General features: G+C 43.2%; 1 long non-coding RNA gene across 1 annotated transcript in view; it reads left to right on the top strand.

Annotated features, from left to right (window-relative positions):
* Window positions 1–11,636, top strand: part of LOC140994363 (uncharacterized) — a 70,762-nt gene extending 59,126 nt beyond the window's left edge. Inside the window, exon 3 of the long non-coding RNA XR_012178730.1 lies at window positions 11,537–11,636. This is a non-coding gene — a long non-coding RNA (uncharacterized lncRNA). The remainder of the gene's footprint in view (window positions 1–11,536) is intronic.
* Window positions 11,637–18,949: the final 7,313 nt, after the last annotated feature.

The following is an 18,949-nucleotide window of genomic DNA, read 5'->3' on the forward strand; positions in this document are numbered from 1 at the left end:
ACAAGGCTAAAAGCATCTATTTCTCTCTAATCCCCTTTAAGAGTGGTGCACAATTTATTTTTGTGAGGCCATTTGTCCCAGACAATAAGCACTAACAGGCTAGACTCTGTGTTGCTCACTTGCTCCCCCAGCCTCATACCCACCCACCCACAAAACCTCCACTACCATCGCACAGGTGCATGTGTGCATGCCCTGACCTTGGGAGCAATGCAGAGCTTGTCTTTATGAGGCCTTGAGACATGGCATTTGTGGCATTTAACCCCCTCATCACTCTGTGACCCCCATTCACCCCCTCCCTCTGCTTTGGTACTGTCATTCTCTTTCCACCCTCCTTCCTCTCTGCCCCTCTCCTCACATCCTACTCTTCCTGCATATTCATCCTCCTCCACCTCCCTTGCTTCCTTGTTAAATCTCCTTCTGTCACTGACTTCAGCCCTTTAACCTGGCAGGTAAACAGCCATGGTCCAGGTGTGTGTGTATGTGTTTGTGTGTGTGTTGGGGGTAACCAGACAGACACAGAATGTACCCCCTCCTCCCATACACCGGGCTCGCTTTGAGAGGGTAGAAAGATCTTGACAAGGTCAGTGAGCTTTGTAGCTCATAATTACCCATCCTGGGTCTACAGTAGATATGTCAAAGCAGCTGGACCACGTAGGGTTCACACTATATAGACGGAGATGAATCTGTAAGCTGAAAATGGTCCAAATAGATCTGTAGTTTCTCTGGTATCTTCATTCAGGCTGAACCCTCTCTTCATGGTTTTTCACTTATTTTGCAGAAAAAAAATCACTTTGTTTCCATGACTATCCACTCCATATCAGTAAGCAGTCACAAAAATATATAAAATCACAATGTCTTGCCTAGGTTTAGGCACCAAAAGAACTTGATAATTGAAATATCGTGGTGTGAGTTGAAATAAGTACTTGGCTAAGGTCGGAGAACAATCCTCATCACAGTTGAAAAGAAACCAGCCTTGGCTGTCAGTTGGAAATGGGAAGCAAAAAGTGGTCTTTCATGTCAGACGTTTTGTTGTCCCTTCCTGCTCCTGTGGACTTTTGGCTCTATAAAAACCCCATGCTACTTCCTCCTTTGGTCTCAATGGACAAGTAAAAACTGCTAGAGGTCCTGAACGCAAACATATCTTGTTTTTGGCATTTGCTTTAACAACTGATGTTGTCATTTTTCTTGGTAGGACAGCCTCTTAAACAGTTTAGCCTGAAGGGGAGCACTGTGGAACGCACATGTCCCCCTTTTTTTAAATTCATGTTAAATAAACATTTTTTTCCGTATTATCATATTTATATCCTTTCTACTTAATCTTTCTCTCTCTCAGCTGCAGTACTTCTCTGTCCCAGGATTGAGATATTATGTTGGTATTGGCTGCTTTTATTTTAAATCAGTACTGTCAAAGGTTTCTTCTCATTGACAACAATACCAACAGTGAAAAATGATTATGCAAAATGTATGTTTGCTTTGACTCCTTTACTTACCACTGTTGGTGAACAACAGTCATATATTACATGTTCCCTTTGAAGCAGGTGTTTCTTGGGGGAAAAGTTTAAATTGAATTCATTCAGAGGAGGTTTCTCTCACTCTGGTAGAGGTTAATGTCTCCATAGCTGTTGCTGCTGTTGGTGGTGCTTTCAGAGATGTGTATCTGATTATGGCACACACCTTCCCTCACTGCTGTCCTTGGTGGATTCCCAGTAAAACAGCCCTCACTCACCTGATGATTAACAAGATTTAAGATGGTGGAAGCCACATGGGGCCTCATTACCATCGTAAATACTTATCCCACTGTTCCATTTTTTCCCGATTTTCCATTTTTCTATGGCATGGTGGGAAGAGGAGAAGGTAGAGAGGGGGTTAGGAAAGTACACAAGATGCTGTAAGAGGAGGGGAGTTTGTGGTGTTGTGGGAATGCAGACCCACCCTTCTCCTCCTCTCTCCTCTCAGGTTAATTCCCAAGATCTCTTCAACAGGCTCCTCTGCGGGCCCAACAACGGCCCCTTGGCCCACCACTTCCCAACTCCATCTCCCTTGGCTCACTCTCAGTTTTTCCTACGACTACTACAATTACAGTTATCACGCACAGGCACAACCATTAATGAGGAACTATGGAGGCAGCAGAGGAGGCTGCGCAGAGAAACAGTAGGGGAAGGGTGTGTGATTGTGAGACCCTGAGCTAATCATAAAACGTTGTTGAATCAGAGGCAAATAGTGAAGAATAATTTTATAGTTTTCAAATATTCCACAATTGTATACTACATTTTATTTCATTTAAACTTTGCCAAGCACAAGCAGCAAAAAAGTTTCATCAGACAACAACCTTCTAAAAACTATCCTACTGTCATATATTGTTTGAATGAGGACAGAAAACCTTGCTTTACCCTGTACGTTTGCAGACTTCTGATTTTATGTCACAGTCCTGTAACTGTAACAGCACAAAAGGGAACAGCTTGAGCAAGCCGACATGAAAAAGTCTACGAACAGATGGGTGAAACAATAGAACTTTAACGACATGTGATACATAGTCTCCTGACTTCTTCTGTGATTTCACAAGATGCCAGTTCTCTGTTTTTCAAAGGGAATACTCAAAATGCTTATATCAGGATGAATCAAGACAAAGCTACGACATGACTCCTGTATCCAGTATGCCACTTTATAGACATACCTGGTGTTTTGATCTCCACTTGTATCTACGTCGAAAAAAAAAAGATTAAAAAAATATGGGATATGTTTTATTTTAGTGTAGCTGATAGATTCGACAGACAACCCTCATTAGACCAATCTTTTGAGTTGCAGGTCACATGCGAGTCCAGATGCGTCAGATGAATGTTTCTTTTCTTTTTTTTGCCATCTCTCCATTTTTATGAGGTGATTTTTTTATATATATAGACTGTCACGTTGTAGGTCAACTCATGAAATTTCTCTCAGAAATAATATCAGGTGACAGTACAAATATAAAACCTAAAACATCACATTTGTTGTTACACTTTTGCTTTACAAGGCTATAGCTTTGACTTGTGTGTAGATTCACAGTCATTACTGTAGGCTTCAAAGGACCTGCATCTGCTGTCATGTCAGTCAAGAGAGCAGTAATGAAACACTTGCATACCGCATTTAATAGAAGGTTGCGTGTGCCTTTATTTATAATACACTAGCATTCCTTATACGTAGTATCGTGTCACATTCTAATAAAACAACCTGCCTCTTCTCATATATGTCGGATCTTTTTGTCACCATCTTCACCCCAATGTACTCTTGTTAAAAAGTGGGATAAACCATAAAATTAGATGCTCTCCTTCACTGGTACCAGTGTAGCAATGCGAACATTTCATCTCTTTTGGGGATAGAAAGCCTAAGGCTGCATCCTGTTTTGGCAGCTGTAAAGATAGAATCGCCTCTTCTCCGCTCCTCTGGCACTTTGCCTTCTGGGGGAAGAAGCTAGGGGACAGGTGGGGACCGACTGGCCCATGCCAGCTGACCTGTCAGCTTTAGACCCTGTGTGTTTGAATAAAAGGAGGGAGGTGACGGGGGGGCAGTTTGGTGAGGGGGTGATGGGCTTTGGTAGGGTATGCGTGCAGCGTCTGTTTTGTGTGCGTGTGTGTGTGAGAGAGGGAGAGAGAGAGGAAAAGAGATGGAAGAACAGAGGATGACAAGAGAGGCAGACAGAACAGGATGGTACTGCTGATGGAGATGGGATGTGACAGTTCTCCCTGGGATTGTGTGATTAATTGGGATCAGGTCACCTCTTCAATGTCTGGACAGTAATGCTATGCAGTCTCATATGGCTATTTACATACAGTGGGCTCCCCGGGCTACACACACAGACACACATGCACGCGCTGGGGAAACAAAACACATACACACACACACTCCTCTATGTGGAATACTGTCATTATTTTTAGCTCCGATACTAGTCCAAGTTGTTGTAGTAGCAGCAGTGGAGCTTGTTGGTTTCCATGTTGTATTCAGATACAACTTTTTTTTCTTGTTTTTCTTTTTCATATTTTCCTTGTGCTGGAACAAATATATGTACTTGACAAGAGCTCCTACTAAGAAAGTGGTTGTCGGTGCTGAAGTTCCTGTGTTACCTTTTGCAAACTCTGTCTCAAAGCACCAGCCCCTCTTTCAGAAGAGGGGATAAGATAGCATCCCGACGGAAAGCGCAGATACTAAGAAGACACATGGCGCTGAATAATTTATGGCCCAGCAAAATAGAGACAGCCACTTGAAGTCCTGAGTAAGTAGGAGATATAGACAGTGGTGACATATCAAGCCACAATAAAGACACAGGGAACAGTAGAGAAGGCAGGGGGAAAACGTTCTGTGAATTTCCTGAGTTAAGAGTTTGTTTTGGTTTCCCTGCACTAGCTGCCTCGCTGTTTGAAAGTTGTATTGCTCTGCCTTGTTTACCAAGTCCTCTTGCTGCTTGCTCTGTCACACCGGGGATAGTACCCAGGTGAGCGCTGCTACACACAAGGAAGAGAGAAGCCAGTGGCCCTTTGATACCGGGCCGCTGGTTCCCTCAGATTAGCTATTCTCTCTATACCCTGACGAATCCACTGGCATAGCAGCCACTGTAACGGAGGGAGACACCTCCCATCCCAATCGGGTGGCAGAGGCATGGTGGCTTGCTGGCTGGCTGTCTGACGGCCTGCCAGGTTGGGTGCTGGCTGCTCGCAGGCTAGGTGGGTACGACATTTAAGACTTGGCCCCCATTGGGCACAGAGAGAGAGACACCCCAGACGGCCTTTGGAGCTGCCAGGCCCCTCCAGTCTCTCCCTATTACACCTCAGCAGCACTGATGATGGCAGGTCGCGGTGGAGAAGCTGTCCTCATGCCGCCCGTCACATCCCTGCCACTTTCATCTCCTTACTCACTTCAAAAGTGACATCTGTCATCGCTAAGAAGCTCGGAAGCGCCGTGTTCCTGCGATGTGCTGCTTTGATGGTGATTTGGCCCCAGGCGTTTGTCATACATAACTTAGGTGAAGAACAATGTGATATCAGACTTGGATTTTAAAGGAGAAAAAGAGTCTAAGTACACTACAGGCGGGCAAAATCAAAATCGCTCTAACCACTGGAGGGAGCGAATCAAAGTGCAGCATGAGCTGGTAGAAGTACTGTTCGTTGCTCGTATCACAGTCTTGTCAGTTTTCTTCTTGTTCGCCTCGTTACTGTGTCCCCATCTGCGGAATGAAGCATCTGCCAATGGCAACCGTTCAGCCATGTGCCATTTGGAGAACTTTGTGAATGTATGCTTTTGCTCTAAACCCACAGCATGCTTGTAGCACACAAATGCTGCGACAACAATATTATCAACAACACAGCTTGTCACGAGGGTTCATGAGGTACATGCTGCATTCAGGCATACCGCAAGTTTAGTCTGAAGCACATTTGTCTGGGTTAAGTAAGTGTGTTTTTGATGCTTGTGGAATGTGGATTTTTAGTGTGTGTTTTTGTCTGAGCTCTGCAAATGTGTGTGTGTGGTTCACTGTGTGAAGGTGTGCGGCACAGTGAGTGTTGTGCATGTACATGTGGCTATTTGTAAAACTGAGTTATGATGACCCTGACAATGCTTTTCACCAGAGCTGTCAGGGACACGTCTTACTCACTGACCTTGTTTTGGCGTCAGTGATACTTGACCCCCATCTTTAGCAATGTCCAAATCAACTTGTGTAGTCTTCATATCTGTCAGTATAACCTTTAGACCCAACTTCTCTCACTGTCTTTTTCAACCTCGAGTTCTCATTGTCTTTTATTTGTTTTTTGTCTCTGTTTGTCTTTGCTTGCTGTCTTGTTCTCCCTCCTTCATTCTTCCCCCGTCTGGGGTTAACCCAAAGTTCAGCCATCCCTCTTTCTCACCTCTCTGTGACTGACAGGCCTGTCTTCCAGATGGCTGCCAGATTGCCAAGCTCCTTGTCAGTTCATATTAAGCTTTGTTTGATTAATGCATAATTTAAGGGCCTGTTAAGTTCTCTACAAATATATGTGTATCTAATTAGCGCTGTTAGGCTTTGTGACATCACCACCTAACTATTTTTTTTTTCTTCACTGCAGTTTTTCCACTTAGCGTCAGCTAGGGTAAAAAACCAACGCGCTCCACCTTTCTCATCTCGTCCCAGTCTGTTAACGTAAACTGTCAGTGGAACTGACGTGGAACAGGATGATTAGACTTGTTTACCTCTCACTTTCGGATACACACATACATATTTGGAGGAGACTAAACATTTTTTGCATCTGTGTTTGCATGTGTATGTATTTATGTGTTGCTTTGTATGAGCGTGTGCCAAGCCACAAGTGATTTGAACAAAACAAGGGTCAGACGTGGCGCTTACTTACACAGGTCAGTTTGAGTTGGTTCATCTGAACGAGCCTTTTCAGCTCACCTATTCTTAATACAGCTTAACACGCAGATAGGACAATGTGCAAAAAATGTGTTATTTCTTTAGCAAACAAGACTACAGCTGGCATTGTGTCTGTAACAGGTGGATGCTGTATACAGACTTGCTTAGAAAGACCCAATGAGTCTTAATCATCTTACATGTGTCACTGTTTTACTGACCCCTGCCCTACACAGACTCCCTAATTAAGATACTGTGAAATGCTTTAAATGTGTATGATGTATACTCTTAATTATGGGTTGTTTTATTTTATTATTTTTGCTAAATACCATTGTTTGACATGTTCATACCTGTGCCATACATTGGTCTTACTTGGCTGGATGGCTATGGTGGTTCACAGTGAATCACATTTGGAGGTTCCTAGTTATGTTGAGTTCATGTTGGCATGCATTTGCCTAATTAAAAGACCACAGAAGTCAGTAATCAATAAGTTTTTCACTTAATGTGGCTTTTACAGATAACAACAGAAGCCTCTGGTTCACTGGTCTTGCCATATTGCCACAGCACTGTGTCAGTGCAGGGGAAAGCTCTGGCTTGTTTATGTTTCTTTAACTATCATCTTGGTTGGCGCCCGGCATGCAATAATGGTGCCCCTGCAAAAGAGTTTCAGGGAAACTAGTTTTGCAGGTGGGGAGGCGTGCCCTGGCGTTTAAAGGGCTAAAAGCTGCTATCTTGTTTACATTTGTACTGTTGGTAGGTTAGGTTTAGGGTAACTTGCCATTTTCAGCATGTAGGCTACTAGTTGGGAAGTTGTTGTTTCCCGTAGAGACAGACATTTGACAACCCAGCACCCAGAGAGTGGAAGGGGAGACAATGCAGAATGAAGTAATCGCCAATGGCAGGCTTATACCCACAGTCTACATCCGGGGAGTCAGACTAAAGGTTCACCAACCACTGTTACCCAAGGTGCCTGCTCACACTGAGGACAGATTGGATTATGCTTGAATTGCTGCAACTTGATAAAGTACATTCCTCAGCACTTGTTTGACTGCGAGCGTGCTCTTATTTTTGTGTGTGTGTATGGTTTTTGTGTGTGTTTGTGTATCCCTTAGGCATTCCTGTGTTGGAGTTTTACAGTTCTGTGCTATAGGCCTCACTGCAGTGTATGATTGATGCTGTCAAGACTCATACCATTATGTTTATTATTCATCTGTTCCAATGCTTTCACTTGAGGGGAAACAGAAGTTACAGACACAAGGCTGACACCATCAGCATGGTACACACAGAACACTCACACACTTGGCCCATCTTCTCATCCAGCTGTCAATCACTGTCTTAAAATATGTCTAGAAATAACTGAGCATCGCTGTCCTCTACACCTGCAATTAAAGTTGAGTGATCCTTAACCTGACACTGCTAACTAGCCAACAGTGAAACTGACTGCAGTAGGACAAATAGGACTGGTTGCGTCCTTGGGTCCTTAGGAATATCGATTCATAGAGAGTGTGTTGGTAGAGTTGTATCAGATTTTCAAGCAACATAGCAGGGTGATGGTGAGGGGACCAAAGCCAGGCCAACCTAGACACAATGCCCCTGGGCTGACAACACACTGGTATGTGGTCAGAGCAGAACAGCCTGCAGGTACTAAGGAGGAACAAAACACTATCTGAACCACCGTACACACACACACAGACACACAGACACTAACACATACACACACACACACTCTATATGATTTCAGGACAATGACGGTTAATTTCTGTGTCATTGTCACAGCAACATTACACGTGTACAATCCCAGCATAGCAATGGTAACATGGGATATTTCTCGACCCAGTTCAACTTCTGAATAATGCTGGTACCAATATTATTGGACAAAAGTGAAGAGTTCAGAGGCTTCATCTAGTACCTCAATGATAAGGAAGAAAAGAAAAACTGGAGAAAAGATCTCCCTTCCCACATTAAATGGACTAATGTTTACCAATGGATTTTGCAAAAGACTTCTCTAAGGTCATTTTTAGTGGGTGTTTAACAGCGGAGATCCTTACAGACACAGCAATGTAAAACCTAACCTGTCTGATTAGGACTTTGCCATCACAGATGTTATTGTTATGAATTTATTCCAGTTACTCTCTGAGACGTGACTCCAATGTAGCTACTTGCTACCGTAGTATAATCATATTGAATCCAAATTGCATCCAAGACGGTGACACCAAAACACACTTTAGGTTATATAATCATGACAGACCAATAACACCACTTCCTGCAGCTGAAAAATAAACACAGTTACGCTACATGTGGTAGCTGAATGTAAAATGTCACATTCCCAAGTACTAGCTCATCAAGTTCAGCGCCAGTACATGAGGGAGGCGGGGGCCCACTTCAAACAGCGTCCTGATGAAAGCGTCGCCTCCATGGCACAAGCTGCAACTTTCATTTGTTTAGCAAGAGCGCTGACAGATCTATCAGTCATAAATATCCATCCTGGAGAGAGTGATGGAGGAAGGAGGAAAGGAGAAGAAATGAGGGGAAAAACAGAAAGGGAGGGGTGAGACCTTCAGACATTTGTGTGTGTGTGTATGTGTGTGTGTGTACTTATTTTCCTCTTCATTAAAAGAAGATTCAGGATTCAGGCATCTGCTTGTCAGTGCCTGAATCTGTCAGTGTATCTCCAGTAGCTGTCATTGAGATGTGGCCTTAAGAATGATTTACACCCCCGCCCTCGCTCATCACAATTGTCATATAAGTTTCATTTGTACACATATATGTGAGTAAACCTTTCATACCCACACATACACACACACACATCACCTGCTTTTTTCCAACCACTGCACACCCCATGCTATCTACACAGAGCAGAGGGCTGCGGTGTCAGTCGCACACCGCATGCATAAATCATCGCTCGTCTTGGGACTAACATTTTAATCAATGATAGAAACATGAAAACATTGTTTCGCGCTAATCATCAACACTGTGTTTGATCTATCCAGAGCTTTAATCTTGTCTTATGTGGACAGAACCGTGCCTGTTGAGCACGAGGAGCATTGTTGTAGGTGCATCACAGCACTCTTAGCTGTGGACAAGTTTACACTGATTGTTTCATGTATCTGGGCCTGGGCTCCTGACGCCTGCAATGCTTTTGAACCTGGCCTTTTGTGTCCTCCAACAGAGCTTTTGTTCTAGATGAAACAGACTATGTATGGTCAGCACTGAGCTGTGTCTGCGCCACCACATATGCACACACACACACACACACACACACACACACACACACTGTAGGCACCATGGCAAGTTGTAGACACATACTTGTGTACAACAACATGCAAACCCATGCTCCCACATATTTATGTGGGCGAGTGAATGTGTATGTGTGTGTATGTGAGCGGGGGTGGACAGGGGCATCTGTTTTTTTCTCAGCAGTAAGACATCCTACAAAAGTAATCTCAATTACAAGAGAGACTTCAGAATTAAAGTTTCATCTTACTGTAACACCACGGCCTCTTCCTAGCACATCAGAGCACTGCTGTTTTCTTTTTAACAACACCACCATGTTTGCTGTCTCTGAGGGATTAAGTTTACTTTTACTTAAAAAGAAATTTAAAGCAGGAAGGAACTTGCTGAATATATATCCAGTTGTTCACACAAACAACCAGGTTTATATATAATGTTGATACTCAAATCCTCTGCTTGTAGTGATAGACAATGAAAGCTACATTCCATGTGACATTTTGGGTATTTTTAATTTTATATATGCACACATTTGTAAAGTTCGGGTTAAAGTCACCCTGGCAATAGATTTCCTAGACAACAGTAAAAGCCAGAGAGAAAAATATTTGTTTTCTTTAGAGGAAAATAGGATACATGTCCTATATAAAATGAGGTTATATAATTTTAGTATTGAGGAAATAAGTCCTGTCAAAATAGTTTAAGAAAATCCTTACATGCCAGTGCAGTCTCATTTGCAGTTTTCACTTATTTGTAAATCTGAATAAATGTATACTACTTTAATTCTGATTAACTTATTCTGTATTCCTTAAACAACGAGTACCCATTCAGAGGAAACATGTACTGCAATGGTTCAGCATCATTAAACTCACTTGTTTTAATATTCTGAATAAGAAATCATGGAAACACAACTAAAACATTAGACACAGTTAAAAAATAAGCATACTCGTTGCCCTAAAAATCTGTTGCTTAAAAGCTGAATGTGCGACAGCGACAATGTGGGCCTTTGGTTGTTTTTTTTTTCTGATGTGGGAGAATCTTGGTCGCGCTTGTTCCGATGGTAATGTAACAAAAGCTAACACCAGAAGCCTTTGTGCTTGGATGTGTTCGAAATAAAAGGGAAAAAAAGGGGGACAGCAAGATTTTCTACCAAATACTAGGGTTGGTGCATAAAAAAGTAAATGAGCATCCTAATATCGGGGCCTCTTAATTTTTCAGCAGACGTGATGAAGTGAGTTTCGACTGATGTTTCCTGAAAGTGGCAACACGTGTCCCTCTTACCCGGCTGGTGCAGTCCTCTCGTCTACAGATGTGTCGCTTGATGTACCCATCGAATGGCACACTGCCACTTAATAAAATATCACTCTTGCTTTGACAGGGAAGCCTTAATTGAGTCCCTTGTCAGTTTTATCAAACTGTGTGTTATCGTCGTTTGAAACTTTTTTCCTCTCTTTCTCCCTCAGTCTCTCTCTTGCTCTTATGGAATATGCTAGCAGTTGAATCCTCTGTAACTGGGAGAGAAGGGAGGGGGAGGGGTTGAGGAAAAAGTAAAAAGTGAAAGAGAACAACACTGGGATTGAAAGAGAAATAAAAGTAAGCGAAAGCCAGAAAAAGAGAGAGAGGAGGAGAAATGGCCAAGAGAGACGGTGCTGAGAAAGAGCCTTCAGAGGCTATCTTGTCATTGGATTCATAATTCAGGTTCATGATTTTAATTTCCCTCTGTTCTTATCAAAGGCCGGTGGAGCAGCAGGGGGAAGGCTCGTAGTTAGTTGGATAACTGCATATGAGATGAGCTGCAGGGCTCTGTCACAATGCCTGGACGACATAATAGGGATGGAAATGTGCAGAGAAGAACAGAGTATCCACTCACTCACTGTGACTTCCTCTTTCAACTACCAAAAACCCACAATCATACGTTGTTTACAAAAACCCTTTTTTGACATCTTCTCCCTTTTTCCTCAGAAGCCATCATCCCCCAAAGCATATTCAATCACACACAGACAGAGAACGACAATATGCTTGTGTAAAGCCCCTACAAAAATACAGCAGATGAATAATGAATATTGACTGTGTTTGGATGAAGCCTTTTGATTTGTTAATATTTTCTTGTATGTCTATAATAAAACTGCTGTTCTATCAAAGTGTATGTGTTTACTGCAATGTAGGAACATTGTCACAAACTAATACAGCCACAGGGCCAGTGTTTTTAGGATGGTAGGCAGCTTTCAGAAGTTTGTTCAAACCAGTTTGAGTGTCTATAAAAACTTAAAAAAACGTACAAACTAATATGGTCAGTGTGTGCCACCACTGCGTTGTATGTGCTGCACAATCTAGAGGGCACTGTAGCAGCCTGAGTTTTGTGCTCCCATCGTGTTTCTTGCTTTGAAGGCACATGCTACCCTTCTCTCTCACACACACACACACACACACCACTGAATATGTTTTGATGTCAGTTTCTTTTTCTATTTTTCTTTCCTCCCTCATCTTCATATTTTCCACTCTGCTACGCTGTTATTCTCCCTCTCCTCCCTCTGTTTTTCCTCATTTCTGACTCTCTCACCCTCTCCTTTCCCCTCTATCTTTATTTCTTTGGCTTTGGTGCTTACAGGACTCACTAGTGCCACTGAACTTCTCAGTCAGCTATTTGATCATTAATTTATCACAGTTCCAGCAGTTTGTTTGACAGGTGCAAGTGCTTTCATCTGACTAGTGCTAGGCATTGCTGAATGAACAAGGTAACCTGGACCTATATGTTGAGTAAGCAGGTGAGCTCGGAATTGAACGAACCAATCGGTCTGTCTGCAGAATGAGCAAGTGCAGCGACATGGCCTACTTGCTAACTTGGCAAGCGAAATGTAAACCAAGTCAGTTGTGCCAGCCTAGCGAATAGCTTGCACAACACCCACAATAGTTGCAGGAGTCAGGCCTACCTCACTCACAAAGCTGCGCTTGCTTCGATGGTTGTGTACTAAATAGAAGTAGCATAGGATAGGTGAAGATGAAACTAAATCTCCTCTTGTAGATGCATCTTCATACAAGAATGGAGACAAACTCATTGCTCTCATTTAACATTTCGTTTTTTTTTCCACGTGCACAATAACAGTGACTCATACCTCATAAAACTTCTCAGTCAAAAAAAGAAAAAGAGGAAAATTGGTTTGACATTGCTTAAAAAACAAAAAAGCATGGCAAATGCCAGCCTTCTGTGACAACACAATATGGATATAAATACATAAAACAGATGGGCCTTAGTTGCCAGAAATGTTGCTTTCTGGCTGATGTCAGGACCGAAAACAAACTCTGAGACCGACTGCAGCCAGTTTGACGACGGGGAATCCAGTACCGCAGTGGTTTATGGAGTTTAGCTGCTGTTGGACAGTTACTGTATACTTGTTCGATCATGCAGCTAACATCAGTGGTCCTATTAGCTGACTAACGTTTAGGCCCCGGGTTGCCTGGTGCCAAACCAGGGTACTGTATTCCCCGTCAGCGTATTGGCAGCCGTCGGTCTTGCAATGTGTGGCCATGATAGGCTCGCCCTTTTAACCCTTAATCGGCTGTGTTTACTGTAAACTCACTCAGAGTCAGCAAATTTGACATGTAGCTGCATGGCAAGGGCATAATTCACATTAAGCAATAATTCTTTTGGCTACTATAAATATGAATCGGCATGCTCATCGTTCTTTCCTGACCTGACTGTTTTTACAGGAAACATGTAAATATGTGGAAGCAAATAACACGCCGTCTTCTGCTTTCTGATGACTTGAAATAAAGACAGTGAGGCATGGAGACATAAACATCACCAACATCAGTAACCATCAACCAACAGTGTGTCTCTCTACAGACCTGAGTATGGATGTTACACCCTCCAAGCCCTCATGGTGTCTTCTCTATTCTGCACTGTCATTTCATCTTCAGATTATTAAAAAACAGACCCTCACCTCTCCAATATTCACTTTCTTCTGCTCTCTAAACTCACCAAAAATTATATTATTTAAGCATTATTTTCACTCAGATGCTGAATAACATTGTTTATGTATTATTTATATAAATACAGTGTATACTGGATGCTCTGAAAGACCTGGAGGCCAGGGGGCCTCAGAGCGGAGCAGTGTTTGCTCACCCGTAAGAGCCTTTCACACCTTTTTTCTTCATCCTTACCGCCAGCACCAAAGCTGTGTGAACTCTTGTAATGTAAAGATTTATTTGCTGGTCAAGATTGAATCATATTGCCTGAGCCTTTTGCAATGTTGAACAATCGTACGAAACCCATAAATTTTCCTTCTTTCTTTCTTTCTTTCTTTCTTTCCTAGTAATGCTCCAGTTCTCCTGTGTTTTCTCTTTTTCTAGCCTCTTTCTTTCTTTTCCCTCCCTCTATCCCCGGAATCAAGGTCTGCTGGGGCATTTTTAAGACAGAGGCTTCCTGGACTATTTTGGTATCAAAGCTTTGAGGCAGCAAGAGGCATGCTCTCTGAAGTTGACATGTAAGGAGAGGAGGGCCTTCCTCTCTCACTGGTTTGTAGGGGGCATTGGGAGGGAGGGGGCCACTCAGTAGCCCTGCCAGGAGTGATCTCTACTGGGAATATGAGCCTCAAACGCTCGCCTTCAAACCCAGACCATCCCGAGCCATTGGGGAGGCTTACGTTTCATATGTTTGGTGCACAGTTGACTGTATGGCCGTATGGTGTTAGGACTGGTGTGCATACATTCATGTGCTTCACAGTTGTTGTGGTGCTCCTGAGTGTTGTAACATATCGCAATTGTTTCCCACATTTTACATTTTTAACTGAAACAAAGCTTCACAAAGCAACTCCATACACTGGCGGCCCCAAATGGTAGCAAGATGTATCTGTTGTTGTTTTTTTACAGTCCAAAACATTTTCTGAATGTGATGGCAATGAAATACACACGCTAAGCAACTTTTGTTTTTTGTTGTTGGTGCTGGTGTGGCATTAGTGCCATTCCAACTTTTTCCCATTTTTTACTTGGGAATTAATCACTACAATCAGAAACTGTTTTGTATTTCGGTCCAGATGTTCAGTTTATCACTTTTGAGGGAACAGTATATTATTAGTGACCCTTCTTGAAATTATAGACTAATTTGGGCATACAGGATGAATTTCACTCTCTCAGATGGTGGAATGGTAGTTCTGTTTCCCTTTGCAGTTCCATTTTCAGGCTGATTTGATGTTGTATTTTCACATAAAAATCTTGCCTCCAGCTTTAATGTGAATTTAACCAGCTCCAGCCCTTTGTGGTCGACTGCTGTCCAGATGACCTCCTCTGTTTTCCTCTCCATACTGAGGAAGTCCAGCTTACAGTGGATCTGACTGTGAAACGGTCTGACCTGGCTAGTCTCTCTACCAACACACTGCTCCCTGATTCATCTGCTGCCAACCCCTTCAAGTTATTCATCTGGAAGAAATATGCATTCATCATTGTATTTTTAATCACACCAAATAGATAGACAAAGAGAATGCCTTAGGGAGAGGGGGAGCAATCTACAATTCCCAGAGCTCAGATGGTATTCCTGCCCTGCATCGCCAAACATTCCCCAAATTGACTCTGAATGAATTTATTTTTAATGTGTGGAAGATGCTCTACCACAGAGAATAGAGATGCGTGTGTGTGTTATGTTCTTGTCTGTCTGCTGTGTAGTACTATGTTTCCATGTGTCTTTGCCTTTTTTGTATATTTGTATGTGCATGTATCAGTAATGCAGTTGCACATTGTGTACACATTTACCAGCGTACATTTCTGGAGGTGTGTGTGTTTTTTTTTTTGTTTTTTTTTGGCTTAATATTATTTATTAAGATACTGTGCTGTTTTCAAAGTTTTCCTTCTCACAAACCCACCACAAAACTATTAAAGTCTCCATTGCATAATCCCTGTTTGACCCATCTCCTTCCCCATCAAAGCCCAGTATTGTAGTGGAGCTGTTTGGCCTAGCCAGCCCCGAACAAATGAGCAAGCTCATCCCTCCATTCTCCATTCCATTGTATTCATTAATAAATTAATTTATCAGCTCGTCTTGGTTCCAGCCTAATTGAGTCCCATTGCAGCCTTCTAAGTAGGACACGTACGGATCCGACAAATGGAATGGTATCCGGCCCTCGGTCCTCAGGGCTATGCCTTGGCCCTGTACCCTGGAACACATTGCTTTGTTAGCTGCGCCGCGTGTGTGTCTCTTTGTGTGTGCGTTTGAATGTGGATAGATCTGATACCTCTTTCATCTGCTTTGAGCTATCTGTTGATTATCTCTGTGCTGTGCGGTCGTATTCTGTGTTAGTGGGGACGGATTGGAAGGTGGGGGTCGCTTTGGGAAGATAGGAAGAAAGAGAGAAGTGCAGAGGGAGGCAGGGGGCTTCCTGTTACCCCATCAGAGATGAGCCCCCACAGTGTTGTGGGTCTGCATATACACATACACAAATGCACAAGTCTGTGCACACACACTGCAAACAGATGTGGGCTCACAGAAAAGGGAGGGTCTTCTATAGCTTAATGCCATTACATTAAATTTTAAATAATGTTATGCAAATCAGAAATGACAGGAGATTATCTCCTTGGGACCTTGAAAGGGATTCGTCAGTTCTTATTCCAATAGCCCTGGAAAATAGCCCAGACGTCCTGAGTAGAGAAATATGGCAGGGCGTGACGGAGACTGCCGCTGCTGAAAGAGGAGACCGTGAGAAAAGGCCCCAAGTGTTGGCTATTAAAATCAATTTACCCAGGAAGTCAATGAAGAGAAATCCCTTAGTAAAGGCACCTCCCAGGACAGCTCACGGGTCCTGGAAGAGGGGCACAGGCGAGGATGGAGGCTGCGAATGCCGCATGCCAAGGTGAAAGTAACACACGCCAGAGGAAGGAGGAGATAGGGGGAGGCAGGGAGGGTGAGGACTGTCTTTCATGTTTTCCCCTTGTGCCTGTTTTATCTCGACAGCCCTGCCGTATGTGCAAGATAGTTTTAAAGAGCTTGTCCCAATGTGAATGCTTCCGTCTGCAATGCTTCACAAGTTTTTCTGTTGTAAGAGTTGGATGTGGAGGAGAAGCGGTTGGTTTGCAGTGCGATGGAGGTCCTGCGGTTTGTTGTCCTTCTGAGTGCCAGTACATACTGACAAACTGTATGCACATCATGTTGGGAGATGTAGGGGGGCTTCATTGCTCATCACATGACTCCTCCATTTTCCTCCAGTACTGTCAACATCCCCAAACCACCCACCCACCCCCCCTGCTTTTCCACTCTCACATCAGGCCACAAGTGCGGCAGCCATGCTTGCAAAATAGTCAGTCTCAATATTGTGTTAGGGACAGAGCCATCCATTACGGAGAAAACAAAGTCTTGTCTGTCTCCAGTGCTTTGGGCCAACAATTAAAGACATCACGCCAGCACAGGGGCACTGAAGGGGGGGTGGTGTGGGGGAACAGACCTTATCAGAGTCGTTGCATCAAATATTGATGAACCTAATTGAGGTTCTTAGGCACTACAAAGCTTCCTGAAGAGTATCTGTTTTTATGGCAAAATACAGTCCTGGTCTACCGGAGCAGACAGCGAGAAGAGTGCAGTCTTGTGTGTAAATTGCATGTTATGTAGACTAACTGCAGGCAATTGCATGTTATTGAGATGGAAGATGAGGCAGAAACTTGTACCAATGAAATTCTTCTCCCACAGATGGAAAGTATGTCAACACCAAGTTATTGTAACAGACACTTTATTATGTTATATCTCAAAGAGAAATGCATGAGGAAGATTTGAAATTATGATCATGTCATGATATTTTTATTCTTCTCTTCTTTTTGAATATTCTTCCCTATTCTGTCAGAACACAGAAATAGCATCTGGGCTCCCTTTTGGTGTATATGTTTTCCCATCCCTCTCTCTCTCTCTCTCTCTCTCTCTCTGTCTCTCTCATTTTGAGATAATGCAGGATTACGTTTCGATCTTTTTTGCTTGAAATATAAAACTTTACTGCTGCAGTTCTTATCCGTCTCTGTCTCTCAGTGCTGGTCCCTGGTGACACCAGCCTGAGAATGGCAGCTTTAATTTGCAGGAAAACAAGTTGAGAATATTGATTTCAAAAAGTGCTCTCTTCTCCCCTTGGAAAAAAAAAGCAGAAGGAAAAAAAAAAAACCTGTCTGCTATGTGAAAACCTGTAGCCTTCAATTAAGTGGGGCTTGTAGGTGTGTGTGTTTTCATTTGGGCACGGTGTTCACTTGAAATGACACATTAAAGGCTGTGTTTTACTTCAATCAGACTGCGAAAATATACACACAGACCTAAGTGTCTCTTGAAGGGCTCCGATGTTGGCACACACACCCCGCCACCATACAGTACCAGACAGATGGGCGGTATTTATCTTAGAATAAGAACCATGTTCTCCTGCTCCAAGAAGGGAAAAGACTGCCTTTCCCACTTCTGAAGAGGACACGTGTCCTGGAATTCATGTCAGTTGATGTTCACAGGTCTCAAGTCTCACTTCCCCTCCCTAAGACTTTTTGTAAAGCACAATAATCTCATACAGCCTTTTGTCCGCATGCACAAAACAGAAATCAGAGCTTTGCTCCTTGGCTCCATCCCCGTGCTGGACTGTTGAACCACTGCGTTTTCTATTTATTTTGACTCACAATAAACCTACAGCGATTCATTTGATCTTATTTGGTGAATAGTCAGTCCCTGTGGTAAGGCTTATCCCCTTTAATGCAAGGCCTATTTGGGGTTCTGATCTGGTGCTTAGGGCCAGGCAGAGTTGAGTATCAATGCAGGGACTGACTGGAGCTAGTGGTTGTAACACGCCATCCCAGAGGCTTTGGAAGTCATCCCGCTAATACAGACATGACTAAAGCTCCCTATCATCCCCCGCAGAATGACACGGCATGGCTCCAAGACTTAACTCTTACAAAGAGCTTAAATATCTTAGATGTGTAATGCATAATGGAGGTGTGTTCTGTACTTTGGGGCGCAGAGTATTCCCATTGCTATACCAGGCTGTACTACAATAGCATGCTGGCTTGTTCGTCGTATCGCACAGCAGCGTCAACAGTGAGAAGTGCATGCAGGTGGCTGAATAATTAAAGGATGAAAGCCACAATAATAATAAAATTGCATTACTTTTTTTGTAAATAGGGCAATTTGTGTTGCAGTGTTCTCCTCTGTTGAGTAAATCACACCCGTTCTCCTTCTCTCTTTGTTTCTCTTTTAGTCTCTACCACTATCCCTGTGTGTGTGTGTGTACGTGTGTGTCTGTGTGTGTATGTGCCATGTGTTCCTCTGTGTTTGCATACACTGTGTGCTCAAGTTGGCTGAAAAGGGGGTTGGAAGCTCCCCTAGTGGCTCCTCCAGAGAATTACCTTAGAGAGTACTACTCTGCACAGCAGCAA

Source organism: Pagrus major, chromosome 4, assembly GCF_040436345.1.
Source record: "Pagrus major chromosome 4, Pma_NU_1.0".
NCBI classification, from domain to species: domain Eukaryota; kingdom Metazoa; phylum Chordata; class Actinopteri; order Spariformes; family Sparidae; genus Pagrus; species Pagrus major.